The sequence below is a fragment of the Lissotriton vulgaris genome, chromosome 8 (genome assembly GCF_964263255.1).
Source record: "Lissotriton vulgaris chromosome 8, aLisVul1.2, whole genome shotgun sequence".
NCBI lineage: Eukaryota > Metazoa > Chordata > Amphibia > Caudata > Salamandridae > Lissotriton > Lissotriton vulgaris.
The window spans coordinates 817,913,313-817,931,779 of NC_141696.1; positions in this window are offsets into that span (position 1 = coordinate 817,913,313).

Genomic DNA, 18,467 nt, shown 5'->3' on the forward strand with positions numbered 1-18,467 from the left:
ACCAATCATGGAGACCAATCGCATGTACAATTTACAGTAGGGAGCACTTGCACTGCGGCACGGATCAGCCGTGGCGCAGTGCCCTGAGTATCGGAAAACCAGCAAAACATCGGAGGCACATCAGCGAAAAGTGGAAGGGAGACTCACGCCAAGGTGCCAGGTCTAACATGTGTCCCCTCCAGCTGAAATGTGGGGGGGAACTACCCTTCCCCAGGGAGTTCCACATCACTAAGGCGGAAAAATCTGGACAGACCGTCAGCGTTGGCGTGATCGGTGCCAGGGCGGTGTTCCACCGTAAAGTCTATACTCTGTAGAGAAATGGACCACCTCAACAGTTTCGGGTTCTCACCCCTCATTTGCATCAACCATCTGAGGGGCCTGTGGTCCGTCTGAACTCGGAAGTGAGACCCAAACAAGTAGGGTCTTAGCTTCTTCAGGGCCCAGACCACAGCAAATGCTTCACGCTCTATTGCACTCCACCTACTTTCCTGTGGAAGTAACCTCCGACTTATGAAGGCTACGGGTTGGTCAAAGCCCTCCTCAGTCATCTGTGAAAGAACAGCCCCTACACCATGCTCTGAAGCGTCTGTTTGCACTATGAATTCCTTGGAGAAATCAGGAGCCAGGAGCACGGGCGCCGTGCACATGGCAGTCTTCAGGGTGTCAAAAGCCTTCTGACAGGTGTCAGTCCAAATCACATTCCTGGGCTGCTTCTTCGAAGTCAGCTCTGTCAAGGGGGTCACGATCGTGCCATAGCCCTTGACAAACCTCCTGTAATACCCAGTGAGCCCCAGGAAGGCTCTCACTGCAGTCTGGGTCTTGGGGGGTTCCCAAGCCAGGATGGTTTCGATCTTGGGCTGCAAGGGTGCTACCTTGCCACTCCCAACTTGGTGTCCCAAGTACACCACTGAACCCTGCCCAATCTGGCACTTGCTTGCCTTGATTGTGAGGCCTGCTCTGCGCAGGGCCATCAACACTTCCCAGAGGTGTCGCAGGTGTTCGGGCCAGGTGCCGCTAAACACCGCGATGTCATCCAGGTAGGCGGCACTGAACTCGTCCAGTCCAGCCAACACCTGGTTGACCAATCTCTGAAAGGTGGCAGGGGCATTCTTCATTCCAAATGGCATAACCCGGAACTGGAAATGCCCATCTGGTGTAGAGAATGCCGACCTCTCCTTTGCCCCATCGGTCAAGGCGATCTGCCAGTACCCAGACGTTAAATCAAACGTGCTGAGGAACCGGGCAGCCCCTAGCCGATCAATGAGCTCGTCAGCTCGGGGGATGGGGTGCGCGTCAGTCTTCGTGACTGAATTGAGTCCTCTGTAGTCCACACAGAACCGGAGTTCGGGTGTGGCTCCCGGCGCAGCAGCCTTCGGAACCAAGACCACGGGGCTGGACCAAGGACTGCTGGAAGACTCAACCACCCCGAGGGCAAGCATCTTGGAGACCTCCTCCTTGATGCAGGCCCGGACCCTGTCAGTCACCCTGTAAGCCTTGTGCTTCACAGGTAAGCTGTCTCCAGTGTCCACATCATGGACGCACCAATCTGTGACACTCGGAACCAGGGAAAACAGGTCTGGAAACTGCCCCAGCAACTGGCGGCAGTCCTCCTGTTGTTCGGCGGTCAGGGTGGGTGAGAGGTTAACTCCATCCACTGACCCATCCTTCTCACAGGCCACCAAGAGGTCAGGGAGAGGCTCCGACTCCTCCTCCATTCCGTCATCGGTTGCCAACAACATGCCCACTTCGGACCTTCGCAAGTGGGGCTTGAGGCGGTTGACATGTAGGACCCGCAAAGGGTTCCTGGGCGTCTTCATGTCCACCAAGTATGTCACGGGGCTCTTGCGCTCCACAACCTCAAATGGGCCTGTCCACTTATCTTGAAGGGCACAGGGCTCCACTGGGGCCAGGACATACACCTCTTGTCCAGGCTGAAGCTCGACCAGAGTGGCATTCTGATCGTACCACCGCTTCATTTCCTCCTGGCTCGCTTCCAGATTTGCCTCGGCAAGTTGTCTGAAGCGTCTGGTCTGGTTTCTGAAGGCCAGCATGTAGCTATATACATTCTGGGGAGGTTTCCTGGGAGATTGCTCCCAGCCTTCCTTTACCAAACTCAGTGGTCCTCTCACGGGGTGACCGTACAGTAGTTCAAAGGGGCTGAACCCTAGGGACTTCTGTGGCACCTCGCGATATGCAAAGAGCAGGCATGGTAAGAGGACGTCCCACTTACGCCTCATCGGACCTTCCAGGCCCATGATCATGCCTTTTAGGGTTCGGTTGAATCTTTCAACCAACCCGTTACCTTGTGGATGGTAGGGCGTGGTGAACTTATATGTTACGCCACACTCCTGCCAAAGGGACTTCATATACTTCGATATGAAATTGGTCCCCCTGTCGCTCACCACCTCTAGAGGGAATCCTACCCGTGAGAAAATTCCCATCAGTGCACGCCCCACCACGGGAGCCGTCACTGTCTTCAGAGGGATGGCTTCAGGGTACCGGGTGGCATGGTCCACCAAGACCAGGATGAACCTGTTGCCCATGGCTGTCTTGGGGTCCAGAGGCCCAACGATGTCAATACCCACTCGCTGGAATGGCGTACCGACCACAGGGAAGGGTTGGAGGGGAGCCTTGTTCTTCCCTCCCGTCTTCCCACTTGCCTGGCAAGTCGGACAGGTTCTGCAATAAGCATCTGAACTCTTATGCATTTGGGGCCAGTAAAAGTGGGTGACAAGCCTGTCATAGGTCTTGTCCATCCCCAAATGTCCTGCTAAAGGCACATCATGAGCCAGACCCAGTAGGAAGGCTCTGAACTTCTGGGGTACCACCAGCACACGGGCTGACCCAGGTTCAGCAGCCTTAGGCTCCGAATACAGGAGGTCGTTCTCCCAGTACACGTAATGTGTTTTGGCCTGAACACCATTGGCCTGGTCTGCAGCCTGCTGCCGCATCCCCACGAGAGAAGGGCATTCTTTCTGCTCCTTGCAGAATTCCTCCCTGGAGGGTCCTCCTTCTTGCTGCCAATGGGTCAGCTCAGGCAGGTCCCCCAGTTCGGCGATCTGTTCCCCTGTAGGCTCCAGGACATCCCCCTCAAGGTCTGCTTCCTCCTGGACCGTGGGAACTTCAGGAGCCGGTTTCCCGCGCCCCCTGCGCCTTCTCCCAGGACCTCTCGATCACCCCTACTGGCTGCCATTGACCGGGTGGTCACGCACGCCCAGTCGGGCAGACCCACCATCCGCAGGTGAGTCGTCTTCTCCACCTTTTCCCAAGGGGAGTGCTCCAAGTCATTCCCTAGCAAACAGTCAACAGGCATGGTTTTCCTTACACAGACCTGCAGAGTACCAGAGACCCCCCCCCCACTCGAAGGGAACTTGAGCCATCGGACACTGACTCTCTGAATTATCAGCGTTGATAACCCTACCGTAGGCATTGGGTACAACCTGATCTTGAGACACCAGGTGCTGCCTCACTGCAGTCACACTGGCTCCTGTGTCTCTAAGAGCCTCAGCTTCCTTACCATTGATGATCACCACCTGCCCATATTTCTTAGTGTTAGAGGGCAGGTAGTTCGTAGGGATCATCTCACTGTCTCCTAGCGAGACTAGGGTCATGTGAACGGGATCTCCACCCCCCGGGACCATCATTTCTTCTCCCAGGTGAACGCTAGTCACTTGTCGGGGCGGAGCACCAGTGGGTGCGGGTTTTCCAAACAGGCGACACTTGGGGTCACTGGATATGTGCCCAGGCTCGCCACATTTGAAACAATTGAAGGGCCCCTTTGGAACAGGTTTACCTGTCGGGGCCCCATTCTGCTTCGGAGGTGGGGGAGGCTGAGAACCCTGCTGCGGGCTCCCTTGGGAACTACTTTGGGGGCCTTTTTGGAACCCTTTCTGTTTTCCCCCTTTGTCCCCCCCACTCTTCTGCTGGGGACCCTGCCCACTCTTGGCGGAGTCTCCCACGGGACCCTTGTGGACCCTGGTGCTGAGCCAGCGGTCCGCCTCCTCAGCAAGCTTCCTCGGGTTGGACAGCTTGCTATCGATCAGGTGTTGGCGTAACTCAGGAAAACAGTGATCAGACAAGTGCTCCCATGCAATTAAATCAAAGAGACCTTGAAAATCATTAACTTTGTTACCTTTCACCCAACCATCCAGTGCTCTGCAAAAGTAAGTCACATACTCCACATACGTATTCCCAGGCCGCTTAGTACATCCCCTAAACTTCTGTCTATACATTTCAGGGGTAAGCCCGTACCTGTTCATTAAAGCTTCTTTCATTTGGGCATAGGATCTCTGATTTTCAACGGGCAAATCTAGCAAGGTATCTCTCCCTTCGCTAAGGAACCTTCCCCACAACCCCGCTCCCCAATCCTTGTCAGGGACCCGGTGGGAGGACATGGCTACCTCGTATGCCCTAAACCACTGTCCTATGTCATCCCCCTTAAAGAACTCCTTAACTACGTCCTTCGGGATGTGCACTCTTGACTCTACCTGCACTGGCGATGCGCTGCCACCAGAGGGAGGACGATCCAAGTCTCTCTCCTTGAGACTTATCTCCCTCATTTTTACTTCATAATCCATCTGGTGCTTTCGCTCTTCCAGCGCCATTCTTTTTGTTTCAAGCTCCAGCTGGATTTTCAATTCTGCCAGCTTTCTTTCGTGATTCCTCGTTTCCTTCCTGTCCGCCAGCTCCTCTGGCGACAGGCCTTTACCAAAGCTGTGCACGCTGTCTTGCCTCTCGAGGTCGATCAGATCCCCAAGTGCATTCTGCTCCTCCGTCGCATTCTGCTCGGCGAGGGCGTCTTGATCCTCCGGGGTCTTTCTGGACTCTACCCAGGCTTTCAGGGCCTTGTAGAATTCTGGCTTATTCTTGCAACCAGCGTGCGGAACCTTGAGTTTCTTACAAAAAAACTTCAGCTCGTTCTTTGAGTATTTATCCAGCTTCGCGGCGTCCCATTCGATCTCAAACACTTCCGAGGTCGTGGACCCCGCTCCATCCAGGCTCTTCGTGCCCGGCATGGTTTTCGCACTCGGAATCTTCTTTCGGCAAAATTCAAAAAACAAAGTCTGTGGCTAAGTAACTGGACCGTAATCCTTGTGTAGTGGTCAGAAGCTCAGGTATAGATATCGCAAGTGTAAATTCGAAATCCTCACCGCTGCGTCCAATGTAGGAAGGGGGAGGCTCTAGTTGGCGCAGTGCAACACTAGCGACAAGCAGGGACTCTCTCTTCCTCGTCAGGGCTGAGGGTTACCTTCCAGACAACCTCTGCTTACCCTCTAGGTAGTGTGGCTTAAGCAGTCGTAGGCTAATCTTTGGGGCACATAGGGTTAAACACTTGCAATAGTACACCTTTACAACCAACCCACCACACAACGAGACCAGACTGTATTCTGTAAAAATATATATCTTTATATAGATTTTAAGCAGGCTTGTGAATACAGTCAACGTACTTTATGATAACGGTTGCAAGTTTACTTAGTTCAGGTTACCACAGTTCTTATGCAGTTCTCTTGAGGCCCGTAGGCCGGTGTTAACCAAAGTTCTTGTGGAGCCAGCGGCTTCCAGGGGATCTGTCCCACGTCGCGTTGCCTTCCCGGGGTCGCTGATTGTTGCGGCTCTTCAGCCGAGCAGGTCACTGGTCATCCGGGGCAGCGGTGTTCTGTGGCGGCAGGGTCCTCTCCTCGTCGTCCGCTCCGACCCTGGAGGCGGCGGCTGTGCGGTGGCGGCAAGTGGCAGTACGGTCCCCAAGTGCAGGACGTACCCAGCCAAGTGCCGGGGCAGCTGTGGGCTCACAGCTGGGCTGTCGGGCAGGCTACCGACCTTGCGGATTCTCCCAGGGCAACTGTCCGTCTTTGCAGGTGAGTGGCTGCTCGTTATGCAGTCACCTCGAGAGCTCGGACCGGACGGGTCCTCCTTCGCTGTGCTCTCGGGCTCCCGGTGCAGCTGCGGTCACGGTGTTCGGGCCAGCGGCGGCTGGTCCTTAATTTGCTCTCGCTTGTGCTTTGGGCCCCGGTCACGGTGGTCAGGTGGATGTCGTTGCCTTGGAGGAGATTCCTCCGTCGGTGCTGCGGCGATGGTCAGCACCCGCAGTCGCTTTCTTCCAAGGGGGTAGCGTCCACTGGTCCTGGGACGCTGGTCAGGGGGCAAGTTCGGTTGCAAGCCCTTGGAGATCTCTTTAGCAAAGTTTGGCACAAAGTAAAGCAAAAGTCTTTTCGTAGTCTTTTCTTCTTCCTCTCCTTCAGCAGCAAGGCACCAGACACAGGCAAGAGTCAGCACCCTTCCTTGTCTCTCACGGTCCTTCTCATAGGGCAGAGTCCTTCTGTGGCCCAAACCGGATCTAATTTTCAAGGAGCAGGGCTCCTTCTTTTATAGGCCAATTCTTTTGTTCTCGCAGGCCAGGGGGGCCTTTGCATAGCCACTCTCAGTCTTTGAGTACCCCAGTGGGTGTACTCCGGCTTCTGCTTTCAGTGTGAGGGGCAGGCGCATCAGACGCCCCACAGGAGGTGGAGCCAGCATTGTCCGGACAGGGGTGGCCAGAGTACCTTGTTGATGGGGGCTGCGCCCTTCCTGGGCCAGGCGTCGGCAGAGTCATCCGCCGCTCCCCAGGAGGGTGGAGCCAGCATTGTGGTGGTCGAGCACAGCTACAGTTCGAGTCAAGAGGCACTCCTACCTCCCACTAAGGTGTAATCTGCCCATTCACCACCTGTCATCCCTCCAGCCCTGTCACTCACACATCCCAGACAGTCAGATACACATACCAGCAGAGGCGGGCTGAAATGGCTAAGCAAGCAAATGCTAACTTTCTAAAAGTAGCATTTGCAAACCCAGGATACTAAAATAAACTTGACTACAAGAAATACTTTATCATCCTGAGTTCAGGCATACTAAACATGACTCGCTACCATGCTCCTTGAGCCCGCGGGGATTATAGGGTGTAATAATTCCAGCAGCTCAGTCTGACCTAATGGAGCAGGTAGCCTTCAATAGTGAAATACGGTCTTGGTTGTAAGTCACTACTAGGACATGCCACGCACATCAGGGCTTGTCCTACCTTACACCTACAACGCACCCTGCCCGCAGGCCTACCATAGGGGTGACTAACATGTAGTCAAGGGAAGGGTCGGTGCTGGCAAGTGGGGACACTTGCCCAGCTAGCGTGACAGTTCGAGACCGCACGCGGGTTCTGCGGTCGCAGTTCCCAGACACACCTTTACGGCTGCTTCGGTGGGTGGCGCAACCGGCGCTGCAGGCCCACCAGCAGTATTGGCATCTACAAGCCCCGGCACTCTCTTGTGCACTTTACTAGGGACTAACAGTAAATCCAAAGAACCAATCATGGAGACCAATCGCATGTACAATTTACAGTAGGGAGCACTTGCACTGCGGCACGGATCAGTCGTGGCGCAGTGCCCTGAGTATCGGAAAACCAGCAAAACATCGGAGGCACATCAGCGAAAAGTGGAAGGGAGACTCACGCCAAGGTGCCAGGTCTAACAGGTACCACTCAGGAAAATCTTTCGAATATGGGCATCAATGTGAATCGTCCTTGTGCTACAAATTTCAAACCACCTTCAACTTTTTATCCTATGATGCCTAAGGATAATATAGACACATTCTGCGATATTGTAGTGGAGGATTTGAAAGGACTTCAATATGCAACATCACGAAAAGCAAAAAGAATCAGGTACATGGAAAAACAATACAGTAATCTGATGAAAAAACTAAGAAGTAACTCTAACCTGATAATCAATAAAGCGATAAGGGGGGTAACACAGTCATTTGGCCCTGGACCTTGTACATGGAGGAAGCGGAAAGACATTTGAGTGACACTGTTTGTTACAGGAAAGGCAGTTTCAATGATATCAAGCGCCTTAAAGACACAATACATAAGGAACTTAATCAGTGGAAGCGTGAAGGTTTGTTAAGCAGGCAGGAACATGCATTTTTGAAAAAACACTATCCGGTCACACCCTTCTTTTATTTAATTCCAAAAATCCATAAGCAAATTTCACCAGTACCTGGGCGACCGATCATTTCAGCTCAGGGCAGCTTATTGGAAGCCATATCTAGATATGTGGATCACTTTCTACATGAACATGTGGAAGCCATACCTTCTGTCCTCAAAGACACTGGACATTTCCTCTCTAAAATCAATGGTATAGAGTGGAAGAGTGATTATGTGCTTATAGCGTTGGCCATCTGTTCTCTCTATACCAGTATTTCACATGTGGATGGATTGAACGCCGTAAAATATTTTTGGGGGAAGCGCAGCATCATGCATAGTCAGCATAGTATCATGTTGCTTAGGATGATAGAGCTGTGTTGGAACAATAATTATTTTTTGTTTAACAGAAATATATACCAGCAGCTGAGGGGAGTGGCTATGGGGGTATGTTTCTCCCCCACCTATGCATGTTTACATGTAGGGTGGTGGGAGGAGCATGTCCTCAGGGGCTCACTCGCCAGCTTATTCTCCAATAACATCACTTATTTTTGGCGGTTCATCAATGACATCTGTATGGTTTGGAGGGGTACAGTAAAATCTGCCGCTGAGTTTGTCGATAAGATCAATGACAATCAGCTTAATTTGCGGTTCACCTCCCAAATCAGCACTGATCAGATCCAATTTTTAGATGTAGAATTATACATCTGTGAGGGTAAATTGCAAACTCGGCTACATAGAAAAACTACGGCGGGCAATGCGATTCTGCACGTCAGTAGTTCGCATCCAAGACATCTTGTCAGGAGTATCCCCTATGGGGAATTTCTGAGGATGAGGAGGATCTGTAGCTCCGAGTCAGACATGGAGAGGTGCCAGAATGAAGCATTTAATAGATTCCTTGCACGAGGCTACAGTACCTCGTTGTTACAGGAGGCTAAAGAGAAGGCCAACAGATTCAGTAAAGAGGAGTATTTCACTACTGAAAGTACGAACTCCACCCATAAAACAATAAATTGAACAGAGGAAGCTCATGACAAGATTAGCCTCATTACCACTTTTAGTGGGGAGGAAAGGAAGGAGAGGGGGATACTTAAAAAACACTGGCCGTTACTCTAAACTGATGTCAGTTTGGCTCCACTACTACCAGACGAGCCCTCAATTATTTTCAGAAGAGCACCCTCTATGAAGGATGCTCTAGTTAAATCAAGCCCTGAGGTGGTATTAAAGAAGAACTGGTTATCAGATACATTTGGATTTTTTAAGTGCATCTCATGCAGAGCATGCAAGTTTGAAATTAACACCAAGGAATATCACTCTGCATTTGATCCCAAACCAATCCAGATTAAGGGACATTTTACTTGCCGAACTGACTTTGTGGTTTACGTGCCCCAGTGTACTTGTGGGCTCAAGTACATTGGGAGCACTAAACTGCAGGCCTTCAATCGTATCCTCCAACACATTAGAGCGATTGTCAATTCTGATGAAAGTTATCCAGTGGCACGCCACTTTGAACTAGTCCACAAAAAGAATTTGAATGATCTTAAGTACTTTATCATCGATGCAGTGCCTAAAAACATCAGGGGTGGCAACAGAGAGAGAACATTAAGACAATTGGAGAGTAAATATATATTACTCTTAGATACTAGGATCCCGAATGGGATGAATACAGGGGAGGACTTGCACTGTTTTTTTATAAATAAGGAAACAGTACTAGCTGGATAGGCCTCAAGTTTTTTCTGATTGCACCTGTGTAGAGGGCTTGGGTGATAGATCACTCTTATGAACATTATCCCTGTATGCTATTATCAACTTGCCCTAGGCATCAAGATTGATTGTTCCATTCTGACTATGTTCCTCCTGTCTCTACTAAGTAGTTACCTTAACTTTATGATTTCCCATCCCTTAGGTGCTGATCTCAGCGATTCCATTATTTTTTATAGCTAATGTGTATTTATAGTGGCAACGATGGTGGATATTTGCTTCTATAGGCAGCATCCGGTATTGGGTAAAGGGCACTGTGCCATAATGTTCCAATCAACTATGCTGTCATGTGATGGTTAAATCTCATTTATCCGTATTTTGTATAGGTATTCCCTATGAATTATATGTGGATCATCATTATAGTGGTTCTGAACATGTTTTCTCCCAATGCTTTCCCATTTATATTGATATAAATTTAAACTTGGTATTATGAGACGAAAAATCCATTTATATTTCCAAGTTATTAGATACTTTGCACTTTGCACGAATTTGCACTTTATCACAGCTTATTTGCACTAGCACTTCTTTTTAAATACATATGGGTTTTTATACATCTAATGTTAACGCTTTGTATATAGACGTTTTTTTTTTAATTATACAGTTTATATCTGATATACCTCTCTTGTTTATTAGACGTGGTAGGACTTATTTATTAGATACAATATGTCCTTAAATGATTCCAGGAATGTGATTTTTTATTTACCACATCTTATTTATATGGATTTGCATCGGAGTGTAATTTTAAGAATGTGTTTTCTATGTCTATTGTGCTGTTAACGCCCATTCACTGATTGTGCACAGTATTTAATCACAACCATTGGTTCCCATTGTCATGTGAACAAGGCTACAGTGACGTAGCCGAAACGCGTCATGCTGAAGTGCTGAAGACAGGGGGTCAATAAACCACCTTGCAACCATCTGAAGCGCTTTTGTGTGGTCTGTACCTGGTTTGAAGTCGGAATCCAGATCCGATACACAGGAGTTTGGTTCGTATAATAATTAATAATATATATATATGTGACCAAGCTCCGTTCGCGGAGCAAAACGTGTCAAGGAGGGCACTTGCTCTTGCACTCTTGCACAATAAAATGCACTGCTGACACCGGATCATTGTGCTGGCTGGATGATTTAACATCGTAATCTGCTTTTTGAGGGTTATGAGGTCTGCGCCCTTTTGAACCGCTACCAGGAGCGGTTGGGATTTTGCTTATATATATATATATATATATATATATATATATATATATATATATATATATATATATATATATATATATATATATATATATATATATATACTTTAAAACAATGATTAAACTAATAATTTTAATGTATTTTTAATTTTAAAATTGTACAAACATTTAACAAATATATTTTTATATTTATACATATACCAATAACATAAAATCTATTAACAATGTTTTTTATATTATATTTTAACACATGAAACTATTTAAAAATCTTTAACATTAAATTTCCCACTTCAGTCAGTGCAACTGTAGAGAAAGTGTAGGGTAGCTGAGGGGTAAACATTACTATTCCCACTCCAATGAGTGCAACAGTAGGGAAAGTGTTGGATAGCGCTGGGGTAAAAATTACTATTCCCACTCCAATGAGTGCAACAGTAGGGAAAGTGTTGGATAATGGAGGGGTAAAAAGTTCTATTCCCACTCCAGTGAGTGCAACAGTAGGTAAAGTGTTGGATAGCAGAGGGATAAAATATACTATTCCCACACCGGTCAGTGCAACAGTAGGAAAAGTGTTGGATGGCGAAGGGGTAAAAATTACTATTCCCACACCAATTAGTGCAACAGTAAGGAAAGTGTTGGATAGCAGAGGGGTCAAATGTATTCTTCCAACCTAGGCAAGTGTAACAGTAGGGAAGGTGGCTAGCGGAGGGATAACATTTACTATTCCCACTCCAGTCAGTGCATCAATAGGGAAAGTGTTGGAAAACAAAGTAAATATCATCAATAGAATATATATATATTTTTTAAAGTAAATAGAAAATATATAAATACGTTAAAAGTTACTATAACAATATATTTAGTATTAAACATAAAAAATAAAAACATTATAATGTTAAATACATATTACAAATGCCTACAATTATATTAAATAAAATAAAAACATAATTTAGAAACAATATTTTCATTTAGAAATTAGTTAACAAGAAAATTAAAAATACATACATTTAGTCTATTTACTTCCTACTCCATAACACTACACAACTCACAATGAGCCCTTTACACCTATAAACCCCACAACCCACACCTAAAATTAAACTGTAAAAAAATGTATTACACAATTAAAAGAAAAATTCAATTAAATAATAGTGTTTAACAACTAATTGTAAAGTAAGTAAAAAAAATGTACTCCCTACCCTTCACCCCCATAAACCCAAAACCCACACAAAAAGAAAATCAAGCAATTTCCCTAATTAATTATCAATTAACTAATTAATATTAATTATTAAATAATTACAAATAAATTACTTCCCACCCTTTACCCCTATAAACCCTACAACCCGCACCTAAAATGTACCCCAAAATAAAAAAATTATAAAATCTCAATTAAATAATAAATAAAAACTATTCATTAATCTATTATAATTAAATTACTTCCCACCCTATTCCCCTATAAACCCACAACCCGCTACAGAACTAAATAAGCACAAAGGGGTCGATTCCGATCTCGGAAAAATCGCTCCGATTCGCCGTACGGAGCGATTTTCCTGTATGAATCGTACACCTCCTACGTCACCGTACAAGCGTCCTAGTACGATTCGCACACAGAGCAGACCTCCGTCCGATCCATAGAAAAGACCATACGACTCAGCAATCCGTACGAATCGCACTCGGATGAAGCGATACGCGACGTTCGTACGGATCGAAGCAGCATTTCCCGACCAGACAAGTACGATTCATCCGTTCAGCATTCCATACGACTCTTTCCTACAGCACTTTGAATCGTCCGTAAACACATATCTCGTCTTAAACCGCATACGACACAGACTCCCCCGGGTATGGTGTGTGCACCCCTAACCTGCAGGGGTATGTTGTGTACTCCCCGCGATCGCTGGGGTACGGTGCGCACCCCTGCGGTCACAGGGAGTACGCACCGTACCCCTGCGATCGCAGGGGTACCCAACATACACCCGCAGTAATGGGGTGTACGTTGCGTACCCCTGTGATCATGGGGAGTACGCACCATACTCCCCATGATCGCAGGGGTACGCACCGTACCCCAGCGATCGCGGGGAGTACGCAACATACCCCTGCAGTTTAGGCGTGTACCTCTGCAGATAAACTGGTTCTGGTCCCTCAGGACGCCGAGGGACCCGAACCAGGTTATCTGCAGAGGAACATTCCTATCCAAATAGGTACTGGGAATTCCTCTCCCCCGCACCCCGAATACCTGGAGCAGAAGGCCATAGCGAAGATCTTTCGCGAAAGCAGTAAGTGTCTGTAAGTAAATAGAAACCATTTTTTATCTTTCACTTTTTCCACACACCTTAGCGCGTGTGTTGGAGACTATCACCTGTGGCACCACTTTTGCCACTCACTTCACTCTTCTATTGGTCCTGACGAAAGTCCCACCCAATTTTTTCTGGGACTGAAACATGTAGACCGCATCACAAATAGCCAACTCAGAGTAATATTTAAACTATCTGTAGTTGCATCACATAATTTTAACTGATACCCTGGGCCGCCAAGAACAAAATAATAGGTAAGGATCCCCAGAGGTATATTTTAATACTCACCTTCATCCACATCACACAAATTGCACAACACCTGCTCCGCTGTAGTCAGGCATGGAAGCACAACCAGGCGGCATTCGGCTGCCTGGTTGGACCCCGATGATGAAGCATGACACCAACCAGGTTGGTGTGTGAGGGGTTTATTTATAGATTTGCCACATTTGTCACATAATCCATCATCTGCTCCATGATCAGCAGATTTTACCAATAAAAAAAATTTCTAGCTCAAACTGTTCAAAAGTTACTAAAAACACAGCTGCACATGCTACTGCACAGTGGAAAATTTCTTCAAAGGTTAACTGTTCATCTTTCTGTTGCTTATTGCTATATTTAGGAGTTACACTGGTACAACTGAGGTGCAACCAATGTCCAGACAGTGTTGGCAAGTGTAAAGTAACAAAATACTATCACAAATGTGCTGCATTATGCCACATCATTTGCAGTTTCTTGCCACATAATTTACCTAATGCTGTTGCATAATTTGGCCCTCCCATGCCACATGATTCCAGTGGCCCTGCTCAATACAAGTGAGTGGGAAAGAGGATAAACATGGTGGTAGAGTCAGACAGACGGGGAGAGACAGGCAGGCAGGGGGATGCATGGCAGGGCATAAAAGGGACACCATGTCAGACTAATATATAAAAATATAAGTGTTGGACTTGGCCCTTTAGGCAGGCTCACCCCTAAACTTTTTGCCTTTACTGTGTTCTGATATTAGTAGATGTTGACCTCTGTGCACTTTAGCACTGTGGCCCAGTGTAAAGTGCATGTGGTGACATAGTAATGCATGGGGGATATGTGTGTCACTGCTAATTCCTAGTATGAGAGGAGTGTAGGGGCGAGTTTAGTATGTATGAACTCGTGAGAATAAATGCTGCACAATGGTGTGCGCAGGTATATGGTGACTGGTGTAGAAATGCCACTTTTAGAAGTTGGCATTTCTGTGTGTAGTGTGTCTGCCTGCCTGATGTGAATTGCATGTCTGGCTTGTGATTGACAGATGGTGGATGGTGTGGGTGGCTCCAGGAGCCAGGATGAGTCTGCCCAGTGGTGAACAGTGAGATCTGCATGTAGATGGGAGGGAGGAGTTGCACCTGGGACCTCAATATGTCTGTGCCTTCCTTCCACAATGCTGGCTCCGCCCCCTGTAGTGCGTCTGATCCCTGAGCCCCCACCTATCAAAGGAGAGAGGAGCTGAGCAAACCAACGTGCTTCAAAGCTCCCCTATACCAGTTCTAACTGGTATCCCTAAACCCTGTGCTGTGACACAAAGGGAAATGAAGTATAAAAGAAGGGGCTGTGACCCCATGAAAATGTTCTCTGGTGTGCTGTTCTAATTTGAGGGGGGCTTGCTGCTGGGCTCCAGGAGGAACCATCACTAGGGACTACCTCCCTACTGGAGGGCCCTGTGAGCTGGGCTGCCTGGGCCCAGCCCTTTCCCCCTTCCTCCTAAAGGACTTTTCCCTGGACTTTGGGACTAAAATGCCTGGACTGTGACTTCAGGAGCCTGGAAGCGCTTTGGCTGTTATTTTCCCCTAGCGCCTGGGGGCGCTGTGTCTTAATTTACCCCTTTATTGCAAGGAGGGGCCTCTGTGCATTGCCCTGGCAGCGGTTCAGTCAAAGAGCTAGGTCTTGAGGTCATTCTTGAATTGCAGCAGAGAAGTGATTGCCTCGCCAGGTCCTCGCAGCAAGGTAGGAGAAGGATCTTCCTCCAGCCATGGTCTTGTGGATCTGTGAAATGGTAGCCAGGACCAGTTGGGTGGAGCGGAGATGTCTGGTGGGAGTGTAGGAGTAGAGGTGGTGGTTGAGGTATGCGTTGTGGAAAGCTTTGTAGGCATGCATGAGGAGATTGAAGTTATTTTTAGTTTTTGATAGGTAGTCAGTGAAGGTCTCTCAGGTGGCCTGTGATCTGGCTGTGACGTGTTATGTTCAGAAGGAGTCTGATGGAGGCGTTCTGGATGTTCTGCAGTTTCTTTTTTCTTTAAAAAAAAAATATTTTTATTTAACAAAAATGACGAACATTTCACTCGTGTGCTGATAATCCCATTACATCACATCTAGTTGTTGTCACATAAAAAATCAGTTCAAGCAAAAGTATACTTTACATATTTTGTGCTCCATTCCCAGTCCTCCTCACTTCTAACTCTACCATTGGTGACACACAAATCTCTCCTTTGTACCGATTCCATTTTGACCATTTTCTGTCCCATTTCTTTGGGCACCACCTAGCGATAAATACTTCCTTCTCGGCTATCATGCATTTATCCATTTCTCTATTCCACACTGCCATTTGCGGTGGCTTCACTCCACCCCATCCTCTGGTGATTTCTCGTTTAAATAATGTGAAGCATAATGTCACAAATTGCTGTTCCGTTTCCGTTTGATCTGTCGCCTCCCAGATGTTGAGCAGGCCCAATTGCGGAGTCAAGGTAATCGCCTTCCCTAGGGCAGAGTGCATATGTGTTGTAATTCTACCCCATCGGCTTTGTATCGATGGGCAGTCCCATACCATGTGGCAGAAGGTGGCAGGTTGCCCACAGCCCTTAAAACAGTGATCGTCAGTCTTAGTCCCTATCCTTGCTAGAATGATTCCAGTCATATATGATCGATGAAAAACACGAAGTTGAACAAGGCGGTACCTAAGTGTGATGGCAGCCTCCCTGGGAAACATAAGCGCCTGACTCCAATCCTCATCCTCAATGACTCCCAGACCACCCTCCCATTTTTCCTTTAGTTGTCCAAAAGAGTCTTGTAAATTATTACTACGCTTCCTGTAAGTGAGGGATTTCGCTTTGGTGTGCAATTGTCCATCTAACAGATGATCCTCTAACGAAGAGGATTCCGGTATGTCCATACATATGGGGAAAGCGCCATCAAAGCATGTCTTACTTGCAAATAACGAAAGATTTCAGTTGACGCTAATTGGTAAGTCTTCTGCAACTCTTCAAATCGAAGGATCTTACCCTTCTTAATCATATCCCCTACTGTCGAAATACCAATCATGTCCCATTTGTCGAAACCCAGATGATGACAGAGCATACCCAGCCTTTCTGAATACCAGAACGGCGTCATTCTGGTAAGGCTGTCTGTCCAACTCAACCTGGAGTTAGCCAGTCTCCATATCTGCAGTGTGTGTTTTGCAGGCCCTGTGATCTGCTTTCTCCGTGAGCCAGTATATAACGTCCCGAGGTAGCCAGCTCTGTCCATCTGATACCTATCTAGAGCACATGCCAGGTCGTCCGGTGGGGCATATCTCCATCTATTTACTATCACCACTTGCGAGGCCCAATAATATAGCTGTATGTCAGGCAATGCGATACCTCCATCGTACCACCCCTTCATTTATTTTTGAAGTGCTATCCTTAGGGCCTTGCCATCCCACAACAATATGCACACTTCTCCCTCTACCGCCGTAAAATAGGCATCCAGAACTTTATGTGGGCAATTTTGTAAAATATATAAGAACCGTGGCAGAGCGAGCATTTGAAAAAGGGCATCACGGCCAATCAGCGACAATAGGAGGGATCTCCAATGTTGGACATCTACTCGCAATCTCGTCAACACTGGTGCTAGGTTGCGATCATAAAAGAGGGTTCGATCAGGCGTGACAAAGATACCTAAGTACCGAAAACCGTCTTCCACAACCCGTAAGGCACAATATTTTGGGAGATGTGGGACACTTCCATTCAGTATATACAATACTGACTTGCTCCAATTAATAGCATGACCGGAGTACTTACCGAAATTGGTGAAAATATCAAGGACCACAAGAATAGATCTGTAAGGGTTTGTTAGATAAAGCACTATATCATCTGTATATAATGATATTCTATCTTCATAGTCTTGCGACTACCGCAGGCCCCTGGTCATGACGTCTCTCCGTACCCACGCCACCAAAGGTTCCAAAATCAGAGCAAACAGCCTTGGTGAAAGAGGGCATCCCTGTCTGGTGCCCCTGCGGAGAGAAAAACGTCTAGATGTGTAGTTATTCACTCTAATTTGTCCCGATATATCGGTATATAGGAGCTGCACCCAGCGTCTAAATTTAGGGCCCAGTCCCATTCTCTCCAGGACCTCAAACATGTAAGACCATTCAATGGAGTCAATTGCCATGGACGCGTCAAGTATGACTGCATCCTCTTCTAGGTAGCACTTTCGAGCCAGCACATTGTTAAGGCGACGAATATTAAGGGCTGTATTTCGTCATGGCATGAAGCCCGACTGATCCTGGTGTACCAGAGGAGATATCACCGCTCCCAGCCTCGTAGCAAGTACTTTCGCCAGTATCTTTGCCTCTACATTAATTAAAGTAATCTGTCTATAGGAACGGCAATCCTCCACCGGTTTACCAGCCTTGTGTATAACGACAATGCTAGCCAGTCGCTGATCCGGGGGTAGAATACCTTTTTCCCAACTTTCTTGATACATGCCCCTTAAATGTGGAACCACCTGGGAGGCCGTCGCCTTAAGAAATTCTATCGACCATTCGGCCCCATCGCCTTACCTGATTTTATTTGGCCTTTGGCTTTCCGGATTTCCTCATCAGTAAGGTCTGCCTCTAATAAATCTCTGTCCTCATCCGATAGAGCCGGCACAGCACACGCCGACAAGAGATGCCGTGACTCTGCCGCAGTATATACAGCAGAAGGCGAGTACACCCCCTCAAAATAATCAGCAAATGTCTCTGCTATTACATCCGGGCAGGTTAAAATCCCTCCGGTAGGCGTCTGTAATCTGGGCACCCATCTAGAGCACTGCTCCTTCCTCTCCAGCCAGGCCAGCATCCTCCCCGCCCTATCCCCCAGCTCGTACAGCCTGTGGTGGGTAGCAGTTTGTTTGGCTAGCATGTGTTCGCGGGCTTTCAATTTATATTCCACCCTTTTAAGCACTAGGCCGTGCAGTGTCTCATCTGAATGCCGGATTGCATATTCTGCCTGAAGACGTTTTAGCGCGTCCTCTAGCGGCGTCAATATTTCTCGTCGTTTTGCTACGTATTTTGTTTTCAAC